Genomic DNA, 15,670 nt, shown 5'->3' with positions numbered 1-15,670 from the left:
TCATTCAACTGTATGCTGATGAGATTTACCCAATTAGTCCACATACCAGCACTTCCCTTCTTTCTATTGCTGAGTAGCTCTCCATTGTACATACATCTCCATGGTGGATATTCACATTGTTTCTAGATTTCTAATAAAGGGATGTTATGAATAGGGCTATGGATAAACTTCTATTAAACCCCAAACAAATCTCCCTGTAGACATATGTCTCTATTTCTTTTCAATAAATACTTTTCCATCTCTCCTCCCCTGCTTCTATGAGAGTGCTCCCTCACCCACCCATCCACTCCTGACTCATCACCCTAGCATTTCACTATGCTGGGGCATTGAGTCTTCACAGGACCAAGGGTCTCCCCTCCCACTGGCAGTCCTCTGCTACATATGTGGCTGGAGTCATGGGTCGCTCCATATGTACTTTTTAGATTTAGTTCCTGGAAGTTCTGGGAGGGGTTCTTGGTTGGTTGATATTGTTGCTTCTTCCTATGTAGTCGGCAATCACCAAAAGCTCCTTCAGACCTTCACCTAACTCTCCATAGGCATTTTCTAATTTTATAAGAAACTCTAGTACTCATAAATGAACAACACTTGTAGTTTCCTGCATGAACCTGTACAAGATCAACCAAGCCAACATTCTGGTATGGAGCATGAAGGGATTTTTGAGTTCCCACCCCTAAATGAAGATATGTGGACAGCTGCTGTCTGCTGGGGGAAAGAGAGATGTTTTTTTCTTGAAGTAGGTTAACCATGGTCCAGTAGATGGCTTCATACCCAGAAGTATATGAGGACAACTTGTGTGTGTGTTGAAGTTGGTGTGGAGGGAGAGAGGTGGAAATTTGCCTTTAGGAGGAATCAGAAGACACTATAACCAAAATAAATTGTATAAAGTTGACAATTAATAAACTATTATGAAAAAAATCCTATAACCTTAGCTTAAATTGGATGAGCCATTTTTTCAACTCCCAGCAGCAGTGTGGGAGGCCTAACTCTTCCACCCACTTGTCAACTGATAGTAATAGGAGAGAAACTAAAGTTGGTCTGGAGAGGAAGAGAAGAGCATGAGGGGAGATGTAGCAGAGATGTGGAATGGAGGGGAAAGGAAAGGGGGGAATGGAGAAGGTGGAAGGGGTAGAGGAGGGGAAGAGACTGAAGAGGAGGAGAAGGAAAGGGGCAGAGAATGGAAGGAAAAACACAAAGTACTCTCCTTAAGAAATTCAATGATAAATACAGATTATTTTATTACTTTATTTTTGAGAAAGCAATTTACTATCCATCTATTCCAGGTTGGCCTAGAACTCACAATGTCACCCAGGCTCATCTCAAACTTGCAGTCTTACTTTATCAACTTTCCGAGTGCTGAGATTATAGGCATACACCAGCACATGCCACAATCTGCTCTGATATTTCACCAACTAGAAGGCATTGCCTTTCTGGGGATGACTATAAAGCAGTATCCGTCCTATTGTCGAAAGTCTGTTATGAGCATGTACTTTAGGGAGCTGATAGATTTCAAATATAATTGGTATGGGAAAAGACCATTCTGAAAGGATTCTTTTTATCCTAGGACCTGGCAATAATTTTGAAGTTCCTATTCCTGCTGGTATTTTCAGAAAAAGTGGTTTTTTTCTTTTGTTAAAGCATAAGAATGAAGGATTTCCTCATAGTAGGCATATCAACATAATGATTATAAGGGAGAAATAGCAATAACTATGACAGATAGCATGGAGAAAGAAAGAAGAGCAGGACATGTATTCATAATGTCACTTCTGCCCCGACAGGTTCAAAGCTGATTTTGTTCAACATCGAAATATAACGAATACTTTTTTGACATATGATTTCCAGACGTAGTCTTGCTAGGTAAAGTCATGGTACTTCTGGCCATGATGAATTTGAATATAGAAAATAAAATGATTTTTTTTGTGAAGACAAACACAAGGTGTTGAAAATCTATCAGAAGTGACTGTTATAGGTTCTTGTCTAGTTTCCAAGTTATTCTCTTTGCTGATACAATCCCAGATACAGAATCTGAGATTGTTTAAGAAATAACTCATCAGCTTTAAACCTAGAGGAAAGTAAATGAGCTGGGTTCTTAGCCTTGCTGTGCGTTCAGCACATAGGGTCACAGGAGGGAAGTTGGTAGTGTAGTAGAGGCAGCTTATAATAACTCACATTTAAGCAAACATCCATGTAACTTACCATTAATCAACTTTCCTCAAATACTCTCACAGCCATTGCCAAGGTAAATGGGGTAGATGTTGACCATCCTTTTCTAATTAGGCCCCTCCTTCTGTCTATTTATGATCTCCTTTTCCCAAGCATTATGTCCTTAGCAATTGAACTTGAGGAGTCTTGTGTGTGTCATACATGCAGAAAATATGATCTCTTACACATTCGTTAATTTATCCAGTATTTATTGATGTTCTGACGTTGTTTACCATATGCTAGGTCATGGTGCTAAGGACACAGTGGTGAACAAAGCAGAACAAAAGGAAACAAAATTCTGTCTTCATACCAGCAGGGGGAGACAGACACTAAAAGAAGAAACGTCAATTCTAGGAAAGTGTTAGAAACGGATGGATATGGAGAAGGAAAGTAAAATAATGCAATTGAACAGTGTTGGGGTCAGGGAATGGAATGCAATGGGATGATGGTGATGATGATGATGATGATCTGTTATATGTATTAGGATGAAGTATTAGTTGAAGCCAGGATACACCAGACTGGCAAAGTTAGGATTTACCTAACTACTCCTAACCTTGTCACTACCCTGACAACTGAAGCTGTCAAAAGGTCTCAAGAGAAACCATTTTGTACTAAATTGAAATTTGACAAGAATGAAATTCTATGCGGGTTGTGACAACAGCATGGTTCTCAGAACAGGGAGTAAGGTACCAGCACCGTTGTCTCCTTTTAATGGTTATGTAAATGCATCCTTATGCTTACGCTGAGTGATGGCCTGTTCCTACCCCTTTCTTGTAAATTGCATACCATTGCTAGTGCCCAGAAGTATTTTTCCTAATGGAGTTTTATTCCTGGCCTAGTCTTTTTCTATGTGTTATGATTTCTGAACAAGACTAATAAATATATTTGCCTCCTTTCCCAGACTTCGTTGTGCTAATACTTCAAGTGCATCGGTGCTTTCATCTTTAAAATGTCGTGGAAAAGGGAGAATTTGGTACTCATAGGACACATGTAAATGTCAGGTTCAGAGGACACACAGAAGTGCCACAAATTACTGTTTACTCGCTAGAAAACACAAACTTTAACCTTCTCATTCTAGATAGATATAAGATGTTTTTACCAATTCTTAAATTGTCATTCCTTTTAATTTAGTACTTTAAGAGAAGGCTCTCATCAGCATGCTGTTTTCAATCGCTGTATCCTTCTCTTTTGAGACACAGTCTTATTATGTAGCCTAATCTATCCATGAACTTGAATTTCTGCCTCAGCGTCCCAAATAAGCATTTGATTCATTCACTGATGTAACTTCTAACAATAAAGATCTTATCTTTTTTGTTGCTTGTTTTTAGCCTGGGTCTCTCTGTCCTAGGCTGAATTTGAACACATGATCCTCTTGCTTATATGGAGTACCTGGATTACAGATGTCCTGAAAGTCATCTTCCTTCCTTCCTTTCTCTTTTTCTTCCTTCCCTTTTGCCTTTTTTCCTTTCTTCCTTCCTTTCTTTTTGTCTATGTCACAAACATTTTTTTAGTTTCAAAAAACATAATTTTAATTATTGATTTTAAAGACATATTTTGATTTTGAAAGTCATTAGTGTGTTAGTGAGTTTATCTGCTTTATTTATAAGAATTGTGTTGGTCACCGCCTTGGTTATGTAAATATTCTTTCAAATTGTTTTTGCAGGTTCTCACTAGATAACAAAACTGATTTAAAATTCACTATGAAGACCTAGTTTGCTTTGAACTTGATCCTTCTGTTTCAGATTCTAAAGTCTGCGATTACAAACATGCACCACCGTGCTTTGCTTAAACACGCATACATTGTGTGTGTGTGTTTACATACATAAGAAATTTACATAATACATATACAAGAAATTTAGTTAATAGTATTATAGTAATATCAGGGTTTAATTTTTTTTTAGTGGTTGATGTCATACTATTTTCCTTTCCTTCAAATCCTCACCTAATAGTTCAGGACTGGAAATACTCATTTAATCATGTATTCTTGTCCACAAATGTAAAATACTGAAGCCATCACGAACTAATTGCTTGCAAGAATTATATAAAGTCACCATTTGGGGGTCAAATCTCACATGAAATCTCACATGACTTTTTCTACTATGAATGTCTTACAATAGCAAAACTTCCCTTTATGGAAGGGTGATGTAAAATAAAACAATCACCGAAAAACCAAGTTCAGTTCCTGAAGAATTCACCTGTGTATATCCTTGACATAGGCATGAGATGAAGTCGGTGGGTGGGCTTAACAAACACTTCCATTCCTTAAAGCAAATGTGTTACACATTGGGTTTAAAAGCCTTCCCAATTCTTTCCCTGTGGACTTTGGGGTCCACTTCAAACAGCTGAGCTGGCTCACAGAGCAGAGCTTTCATTGCAGCATCCTTCCTGCTCTATCTTTTCCCTGCTGGCCTCATTATTGAAAATGTGCTACTGTCACATATAAATGATGTTGCTCACTGAGTAAGCTCAATAGCATTTTCTTTTCACTCTGTTTTTCTTCCAAATATAACAATAAGCCATTTTGCTTTGGTGGAAAAAAAAGATCACAAGCCTCTGTCACTACTCCCAGGCTTGCAGTGTGACATGAATGGCAGCCCAAGTGACTGATCTATAACCTTTTGGCACTCAGGCAATTAAATTGTCCATAAGCTTTGCTGTGCAGGCAAAGCAAATAGAAATATACAGGGATTTAATTCTGAGTTAGCAAAACTGTCTTTTCATGATGTTTCATGGAATAAAAAATTTTCTTTAGGAAAAATTCTATAGAGGACAGTGAAAATTATTTATGTTTTTCTATTTGATCACAGTGAAAGATAAGCTTACATCGTTTGTTTGTCTTTGCCCATGCCTGCAATTTTCCCACATTCAACCCTTAGCATTTGCTTCTATTGTCTTTCAACATAGTTAGAAGCAGGAGTTAGGAAATTTAAATTTCTTGGTCTGGGAGTACAGCTCAGTAGTAGAGTGCTTGCTTAGCACTCATGAGACACTATATTTGATCTCCAGCACCGGAAAAACAAAATAGAAAAAGCCAGAAAACAAGTTTCTGATGCTCAAAGAAAAATGAAAGTCAAAAATAACCCTTGCAAAGGAAAGTTGCAATATTTTCATTCCCACAATGCTGGGAGTTGTCAATGATTTTATTTTCCCTAATGAGGCAATAACTCAAGAGCTGGTCCTCTTCTGTCAGAAGACAAATATTATGAAACAGAACTGTCATTTGTCTCAGAGCTACGCTTTGTGCAGAGGCGTATGTGTATGTGCTTGTAAGAAAAAGGGTATTTTCTCAGCCAGGAGAGAATGAGCTGTAATAGACTTATTACTAAGTGGTTTATCACAAAATCTCAGCACTGAAAAAGAACATTAAAGGTCATATGGTTCATTCTCCTGTCTACAAATTTACTCATTCAAAGCAGAAGGTTCAAGTTAACGGATTTTAGAAGCTACGAAACACTGTCATTTCCTAGTAAGACTTTTCTTCCAAAAATGTTCTGTGACACACATATTTTTCAAATTGGTTGTCTTTAGAATTTCCTGACATTGAGAAAAATGCATCCTGGACTGGGTTATAATGTTCTTAGGAAAATGATGCAGTGTCTCCTCTGACCCCCCCCCCCCCCAAATCCAGAAGTACGGCTGCTCACTTTACTGTTTGGTTTTGCTGCCTTTTATTGGCTGTAGAAGATAGCACTGCCTCAACTGTCCTACAGTTGATTGTGACATTAATGGCCCTAAATGCACCACCACTACTCTGCCCATCCCCTTGTGTATTTCCCACAACCATACTTTATAGACAGTAGAAAGGTTATGTGACTTTCTCTGGCCAATGGGGCATTAGAGAATATAATATGAGCTGTGTATTGAGGACTGCCTTCAACTGTTTTCCTTTTTGCATATATATGTCTGTTTGGTTGTGTGTGTATGTGTATATATGTGTGTGTCTGTGGGTGTGTGTATTTGCATGTGAGTGTTGGATTGCTTGCTTGTGGCACACGTGTGTAGGTGCAGGTACACAAATTTTCACATGTATGTGGGAGCCCAAGGTTGACATTGAGTGTCTTCTCCCATTTGCTCTCCACTTTCTATTTTGAGGCCAAGAGTTTCACTTGAATCCACAACTTGTCTATGTGGCTATTCTGTATAGGTCATTTGCTATAGAGATGATCTGTGTCTGTTTCCTAAGTGTTAGAATCAGAGGCCATCATACACCCTTTGTATCTTGCATGAATGCTAGAAGCTAGAGTCTTCACTCTTGTATGGAGCTGCTCGGTTCTTGTATGGAGCAAGGACACCTGCTCGGTTGTTGTTTTCCTGGTTTTATTTTCTTCCTGACAACACTCATAAGATCCTTTTGCAAGGTATGTATGACACACCAACACCAATCAAAACACAATGTTTGTGATGCTATCTCTGAACATTCAATTTCAGTTGAGCCACCAGATGACTGAAATTGCATTAAGTAACACCAGGAAGAGAAACCCATATTTCAATCCTCTGTTATTCTCTTTTAATCCCACTCCCCTAGATAAAGTTTAAGCTTGGCCACAGACAATGTTCATTTTATTATACCTTCATATTAAATAAGCTAACACTTGCAGGCAAAAAACCACAGCAACCTATTATGAAACATTCTAATAGGCAGGCCTTCAGCACTACTGACTAATTCTGTTACATTTCTCTTGAAATAAATAAACCTAAACAAACATTGTATACCTTTATATTTTCTTAACTTTTCTTATATGAAGACCTTCCCCTTTCCAGCAACATTGCTTGAAATGGAAATATTAGGTGGGGTGAGTTTTCAGAAACTTTAAGAATATAAACTTGAGCAAATAGTGGGAAGCATTTGTGATCAAGAGAGAGAGCATTTCCATCATCTCAGAATGTTCCTTCCTGAGTCTTTGTAAATATGTTTTCATTTCTTTTGAGCAAATAGTTGCAATAGAGTAGCTGAACCGAAGGATAATAGTATTTGCTTAGAACTTACCACAGATATAAGATGTAGTAAATTTGCCAATGCCACAGCAGACAGTGTCAGAGTGTTCCTCTGACAATACACAATGGCTTTTTGCTTGCTATTTCACATCTGTGCCACCCTCCATTGGGATATACCCACAATTTCCCAACAAGGTCTGAATCTCATCTCTTGTGATATGCTCACTTCCAAGTTTCCTTCTGTGACTTTCCTCTTCGGCCCTAGAGATAGTGGCTGTTTCCCCAATTTGTTATTCTTTCAGAAATATTTCACTTCTTTAGTGGATAATTCAGTTATGACAATTATTCATGTTAAATTTTCCCTACCCAGATTACTGATATGACTACTGTGTTTTACCTCTATCTAATTCTCAAACCTCCCTTTTCTATTGTGCCACAGATGATACTCTAAACCCCAAGCAAAACAAGTAACAGAATAACAGCAAAAGGAAACCAAACTGCCATGTTTTGTTTGAAATATTGCAACAGTATCATATCAGATTTCTTTATTTTTCCACTTGCTATATTCTCAGACATCTGCAATTCATCTCTATTTGAAGACAAAGCAAGCTCCAAATATAAATAAATTTATATTATTATGTTTAAATCCTCAATAGGGACTTCTAGCTTTGGTTTAAAGAAGCACAGCACTCATTTTTCTCTTTTCTCTTCCAGTACACCCAACCTTGGCTACAGCTTTGAGACAAACTCTGGGAATCCCTTCCACTATTTCAGTTATGGGCTGGCTTGCTCTGAAGTAGAAATTGACTGCTTAACAAACAGGGGATCATAAGAATCCCCGTACAGATATCGTCATGGATGTTGGTTCCAGCTTGAATCCTGCCATTGATATTGGACAAGTAGAAGGGGCATTTGTTCAGGACCTTGGTCTCTTCACTATGGAGGAGCTGCACTACTCCCCTGAAGGGAACCTGCACACTCATGGCCCCAGTACCTACAAGATCCCTGCGTTTGGCAGCATCCCCATTGAGTTCAGAGTATCACTACTCCGGGACTGTTGGGAGCCTCCTCTTTTCATGGCTTCTTCTATCTACTTTGCCATCAAAACACCATTCACACAGCTCGAGCTCAGCACGGAGATAATAATACAAAACAACTTTTCCAGCTAGACATCCCTACCACTCCGGAAAAGATTCGAAACACTTGTGTGGACCAGTTCACCACCCCGTGTGTCACTGGAATACCAGAAAACTATAAATCCTGGTCTGTGAGGACCTGAAGAGAAGTGTTCAGCAGTGTTTTGTACTACAGCGAGGATTCCTTGTAGCCACAAGCACAGCCTGTAGTATCCAGATTTCCACATGCCGCATGGGACTCAGCACGATGGCATTTTCTAGAAAATGGACAATATTGGTCCAAATAAGAGTTGCAAACAAACCAATAAGCAAATGGGGAGCTGTTGGCCTAAGTAGCAAAGAAGGAGCTTGGGTAATTTGAGTCTATTTTGATCATGTGTTTGAAATGAGTTTAGGAAGTATTTGTGTTAAGTCCCTACTCATCGAATGGCCTATATAACCAGGATTCTCACACACCTCCTGAAGCTTAAGCCACAGTTTCTCTAGATCTGCATGCCATATTCAGAAAGCTTGTATCTCTCAAGCCACTAAGCGCCATGTTGTAACCTCAGAGCCACACTCACAGTTTTCAGTGTAACAGCAGAGGGAGATTAAAACCTCCACCTACATGTCATGGAAGACAATAAAAATGAAGTGAAATTGAAAAAAAAAGATGCACAGCACTGTAGGGTCTAATCTGTCCAATTTTATAAGGCAAACTTAACTGCAAATTATTAATTTATGTTGAACCTTTAGAAAAACTGAGGTACTATGGCAACCATATAACTGAAAATTTTAGAATACTCAGGGTCATTTGGAGAGTCATAAGACATGAACATATGCTAATTTGAGGCAGATCCTGCCTATATCTATATGGGAAGAACAGAAAAGAAAAAAAATAAAAGTTTCATTTTAGGGCTGCACCTGGGGGAGATAACAAATCAAAGGAGCATCCCTGGCCTCTAAAAGGAAGGCAATCATACTCATTAGACCAAATCTACAGCGGCAATAACATTTTCTAAAGCCTTGCTCCAAGACTCAGAGATAAAATACCTTTCTAAGAATGTGGCTGAACACATCATCAGATAATGCTACTATTCCCTGGTCTTTACCACAGTGTGATACGTATCACATTAAAACAATAGAATAGAGCTGGAGAGATGCAAGAGATATAGTCTCTCTGTGGTAAAATGAAAACAGGCAACATTCAGAAATTAACCCTAAGCAAACAACCCATACTCTAAAGAGTAGATATTGACACAACAATTGAAAATCTGTGGCTGGCAAAGGGTAACTGTAGGAACAGCAAGTACAAGTACAACAACAACAAGAAGAACAACAACATCCTCACACCATGACAAGATTAACACAGACTTATGCTAACAGCTTAGAACAAAATTCATGCTCATTTCCAAATGTAAAAATATATACCTTGGTAGTTATTGCTCTTATACATGTGACTAGATGCCAGCCTAGAAAGGAAGCCTGACATGATATCAAAATTGGCATAAATAAATACCCTCTCAAGACACAAAACCATCACCGGTACCAGATTCAGATGTGGTTCACATGATAAAAAAAGAAATGTAAAGTTTTTATAATTATATGTAATGAAAACAGAAAACATTCCCAAAGAAAGATACTAATAAAGAGAAATAATAAAAATAATAAAATGGAAATGTTAAGAAAACAAAAACCACAGAAGAAATAAGCACAGTTTTTGTCAATAACCTTGACTGGGATGTTAAACTGGAGTAATAGAGGAAAACAGAGAATATAGTAGATCAAATACTTGTAGAAATCACTTATACCACAAGTAGTGGCACATACGTATTTGTACTTGTAACATTTGGAATGCCAAGTCAAAAGATAGTGAGTTCATGTTGTGCATTTAAGTTGTGAATTTAAGGCAAATTTGGGCTACGTATGACTACCAGGCCAGCCTGGAGTACAAAGCCATCTCCTGCATCTTAAGTCACTTTCCAAAAGGAAAGAAACAACCCTCTATAAGTTTCAAAGACTACTGATTGTTAGAATATAATAGATTCAAGAAGCTTATAAAATACCAGAACAGGATGAACAATACAAGAGACCGGCATGTATAGTAGTCTGATGTTTTAAAATAGTCAACTGCTTCCTCTAAATAATATGATCTCACTTCACATTAGGGGAAAATAGCACATTTACTAACCCCAAATGTCTTTCCAAAAAGAATTATCAAATGAAAATCTGCTATTATTTACACATCGAAGCTTTATTCATGCATAAAAAAGAATGGATAGGGCTGCTGGTGGTCATCAAAAGAAATAAGTCAGTCTCGGTTTCTTTCTTCACAGTCAGAGTTTCTTCATTTATAGAATGTAAATTAAAACACGCAGAGACTGGCAGAGCCTCTCAGGGGACATCCATATCAGGCTCCTGTCAGCAAGCACTTCTTGGCATCAGCAATAGTGACTGGGGTTGGTGGCTGCATATGGGATGGATCCCCAGGTAAGGCAGTCTCTGGATGACCCAGTCTGTACCTTCCTTCAGTCCATGCTCCACACTTTGTCCCTGTATCTTAGCCGTTCTGACTGGTGTGAGGTGGAATCTCAGGGTTGTTTTCATTTGCATTCCCCTGATGACTAAGGATGTTGAACATTTCTTTAGGTGCTTCTCAGCCACTCGATATTTCTCAGTTGAGAATTTTTGTTTAGTTCTGTACCCCATTTTTAATAGGGTTATTTGGTTCTCTGGAGTCTTAACTTCTTGAGTTATTTGTATATATCAGATATTAGCCCTCTATCAGATGTGGGATTGGTACAGAGCCTTACTGATACAGATTAAGATGCTTACAGCTAACCATCAGACTGAGTACAGGGACCCCAATGGAGGAGATAGAGAAAGGACTGAAGGAGCTGAAGGGGTTTGCAACCCCATAGGAAGAGCAACAATATCAACCAACCAGACTCCCCAGAGCTCCCAGGGACTAAACCACCAACCAAAAAGTACAGATGGGTGGACAGTCCCATGGCTCCAGCTGCATGTGTTGCAGAGGATGGCACTGTCTGGCGTCAATAGGAGGAAAATCCCTTGGTCCTATGGCTGCTTGTTTCCCCAAGGTATGGGAATGCCAGGATGTTGAGGTGGGAGTGGATGGGTGGGATGGGGAGCATCCTCATAGAAGCAGGAAAGGGGATAAGATTTAAAATGTGAATACATAAAATATCCAATAAAATTATATCAAAAAAGAAGTCTATGGTATACATGTATAATATTTTTGTATTAAACCATTTGATTGTATACTAGATTGTATACTGTTAAAACAAACCTTTACCAATTGTTGCCTTTATTTTAATACACGTCTATTCATTCTGGTGTGTGTTGTTTATTTGTTTCTTTGAGATAAAGTCTCACTGTGAAGCTAGTGGTCTTCAGCTTGGCATCATCTCTGCTCAGTGTCCCAAGTGCTGGAGTTATAGGTGTTCATCACTTCCTACTGATTCACAAAGTCTTGATATGCCAGGAAGTAAAGTTTAACTCTTTCTCACTCCTCTTTTGTGTGGCATAGTCTTAGCCACTTGTTTCTATTGAACAGAATGTTGAAAGGGGGCTGTAATATCGCAGAAGAGCACCTCAGCAGGTAGTACTTTAACCAAGCGGACAAGGCTAATATCGCCTGAACTAAGCCATTGATGCCATGTGCCCTGATATAAGGCAATGAAAAGGGCACTTTACTTTGGTGTCACTGTACTCAGAAATTCACAATTTCAATTAAATCACGAGACAGCTTTAGACAAAGCTGTCTTGAGGGGCTGTGCATGGAAGAACTGACCAGTGCTCTTCCAAAGCATCAAAGCTAGGGCTGGGAATGTGGTTCAGTAGTAGAAAACTTTCTTAGTATGCTCAAGACCCTGGGTTTAATGCTAGGCACTGAAAAGCATCATTAATCTTACAAAACAAATACTAAGGATCTAACTCCACATGAAAGAGAGTAAATCATCATGATAACTGAACACAGTATCTATCCTGGATTGCAACTGGACATAGAGAGTTATATCATGTGGTACTTAGAATGAGAAATGTCATCCATAGACTCAGATATTTGAATTAGTGGTTCCCAGTTGGTATTGTTGATTAGGAAGGGATAGGAGATGCTGCCTGGTTGGGGAAGTATGTTACCAGGGGTGAGTCTTCCAAGTAAATAGCCTCAGCCAGTCACGAGCTGACTCTCTGTTTTATGCTTGCTGTAAAAATGTGATCTGTCAGCTCTTGCTCCTGCTGCCATTTCTAACAACATGGTTGTCTGCTGCTATGCTACTTCACCATGGAAGGCTATTATCTATCCGAAAGCTGGAATTGTGAGCCCAAATAAACATTTTTCTTTCATAAGTTGTTTTTGGCCAGTGTTTTTTCCCACAGCAACAGAAAACAACTAAGATACATTAGTTCCAATATAGATGAAACTAAAATAAATCTTGTGTATACTGGTGCATGAATGCTAACTTCCTAGTTTGGATAATTTTGCAGTAGTTAAGTAGAATGTTAGCATCATAGGAATCTGTAGAAAAAATACACAGTAATTCTCTGTACCACCTTTGCAACTATTTTAAAAGCATTTAAAAAGTTTCTTTATATTTGAGAATTTCACACATATATGCAGTGAAATATGATCACAACTACTCTATGTTTTCTTTCATAGTCCTCTTCTTTCAACTTCATGTAATTTATTTTTTGTTAACATAGTAAGTCTAGTTAGTGCTGCCCATATAAGCATGGATGTGGGGCCGTCTACAGAAGCATGATAAACCTATTCATCCTCTAAAACAATGGTTCTCTCTCTTTCTCTCAGCAACTATCCACTGCGAATAATTCTTCAATAAAGGGTGGAGCCTGAATAGCATCCCATCTTTAATTTTGAAAGTCTTGGTGTCATATGGGTCTTGTGAGATGCACATCTGAATTTAAGGTTGTGAGAGCCATGTCATTTCCAGAAGACAACCTTCATAGCACTGCCCTGCCTCTTTTGGTTCTTTCATTTTTTTTTTTCTGCCTTTTTTTCTATACTGTTCCCTAAGTCTTGGTGGTGGAGTCAATATAGATAATACATTTAGGGCTGAGTCTCTTATTCTTAGTACTGTGACCAGTTGTGTATGCATCTTTCTGTTGACTGATGCCTACTGAAAAAAGAAGCCCCTTTAACCAAGGTTGAGAGAAGCCGACGTCTAGGAGTATAAGCATGATTATTTAGAAGACAGTTTGATAGCATGATCATTTAGCATATGTATATATATATAGATATAGATATAGAAAGATATAGATGTAGATGTAGATGTAGATACAGATACAGATACAGATACAGATACAGATATAGATATAGATAATAGGTTCTACGTTAGGACATGAGTTTTTGACTGGCATTACCGTATGAGACACAGAATTCCTTTCTGTGGAGATGGTCTCAAATCTAGTCAGAAAGTAGTTACCCCATGGTAGCCACACCAAAATCACACCAGTAGGGACATCTTCCCTGGCAGATCCATATTTATAGCATGCAGGGTCCAGCACTCTGTTAGACCATTATTGCTTTGTCTCTCCCTGCAGCCTGCAAAACATCTTTTAGTAGTATGAAAGTTATCCATCAGGAAGTAAATTTCCCAGTCCATTTGAGATTTCCTACAACCAAAGTTGTGGTGTCTTTGACAATAAGGTCTTATCAGATAGAGCAATACCAAGAGCCTCTGTTGTTTTTGGAAACTCTGGGGCATCTCAGACCAACAGCATGTAAGAATTATTACATGCCTTGTACTGGGATTATTTTTTATGTAATAATCTGTGTCTAATGGGACTGGCTTTGTATACCTATGCAAAGTAATTCTGTTGAAACTCCTTTATCAAAAAGTTGTATCGAAATTAGTTTATAAACTATTAGATTTCCGTAAGCCTTTTTCATACATCGTTAGTTTTGGTTAACCCACTGTAACAGTTACTGTTCCTTTGTGGTGATAAAACACTGTGACCAAAGGTAACTTAAGGAAGAGACAGTCTATTTTGGCTTGAAGCTCTAGAAGAGTAAAAAATCCATCATGGGCACTAGTTTTCTTGGCCCCAGAAGGCACCACACAAGTTGCCAAAGGAGAGATGGCGTCCAATAGTCCTATCCAGCTATGACACTTATGAACTGCAATAATGACCAGAACAGCATGACAACTCTAATGGTGGAGAAGTGGCATGTGTACCTTGGGTAGATAAGTAGTTCTCTAATTGGACTTAAGACCTACTCAACAAAAGGCAAATTATGCCTGGTACAGCATATCTAGCTTAGATAGAAGTCATGGACTTTGAAGGGAACTTACAAGTACCCTTTTACTAAATCAGCATAATCCCTAACAACGTTCTAAATATTTGTCCTTATATCCATGGATAAGGACATGTGGTCCTTACCCCTAATCAAAGAGAGTCTTCTTTGTAGTAGAAGGTGATCATTCTAGAAAGTTACGACTGATAAAAATATAGAGTTGTAGAATCCAGTTCCAAATAATAAATCTACATACCACAACTCTTGCACCTAAGACTCAGAGAGCATTGCAGAAGACAGGGTAGAGAGATTCTAAGAGCTAGAGCAGGACATCTGATATGAGACTGCATCGCCTAGAAATGACAAGGAAGCTACACCCATGGAGCCCTACAAGCACAGCTGCAAAAACATGGCTTGGACAAGGTTGACACCAGTAGACATGCTAATGGGGCGGCCCAGGGGGCTAGTTAGAGAAGTACAGGCAACCAAAGAATGTTGAGAGCAAGAGAAACAGCCTTCCTCAGGAAAAGCAATTGGCTATCCAATACCAAATGGTTAATCTTGAGAACAGATGCGTACATGTAACAGTATCAATACTGATCAGATTTTCTTTATATATTTAGAAATAACTATACAGAAATTAATGAGAAAGACACAATGAATTTAAAATGAAAAAGAAGGGAATGCAGAAGTATTCAGATGGAGGGAAGGGAAGAATGGAAAATGCTCTAAGTATACTATAATCACACAAAAATTAAAAAGGGTTCATCATGGTGGAAAGCATGACAGCACATTGCACATCTAGCATCAAGACCAAGAAGCTGAGAGATCATATATTCAGCCACAAACATGAAGCTGAGAGAAAAGACTGCAAATTGGGTGAAACTATAAATACTCAGTGCTTGTTCCTTGTGAGGTACCTCCTCCAGCAAGGCTGTACCTCCTTAAGACTCTATAACATTCCCAAACAGCACTACCGGCTAGGGCCAAGTGTTCAAATCCCCGAGCCTATAGTGGACGGCACTCATTCAAACCACCATCTTTAACCATTATTCCTTTCTGTTCTCAGTCACCTTATCCTTGCCCAATCCTTCAACCCTAATTTCTCCCCTTTTTCATTATACATGTTCCCCACACTTAACGT

The 15,670-nt window shown here is 38.6% G+C and overlaps 1 pseudogene; it reads left to right on the top strand.

Moving 5' to 3' along the window:
• The first annotated feature begins 1,433 nt into the window (after positions 1 to 1,433).
• Positions 1,434 to 8,452, top strand: LOC147998230 (xanthine dehydrogenase/oxidase pseudogene; annotated as a pseudogene).
• The last annotated feature ends 7,218 nt before the right edge of the window (positions 8,453 to 15,670 follow it).

This window comes from Rattus norvegicus, chromosome X (assembly GCF_021556685.1).
Source record: "Rattus norvegicus strain SHRSP/BbbUtx chromosome X, alternate assembly SHRSP_T2T, whole genome shotgun sequence".
NCBI lineage: Eukaryota > Metazoa > Chordata > Mammalia > Rodentia > Muridae > Rattus > Rattus norvegicus.
The sequence above is the reverse complement of the archived record's forward strand: the minus strand, read 5'-3'. Positions and strand labels throughout refer to the sequence as shown.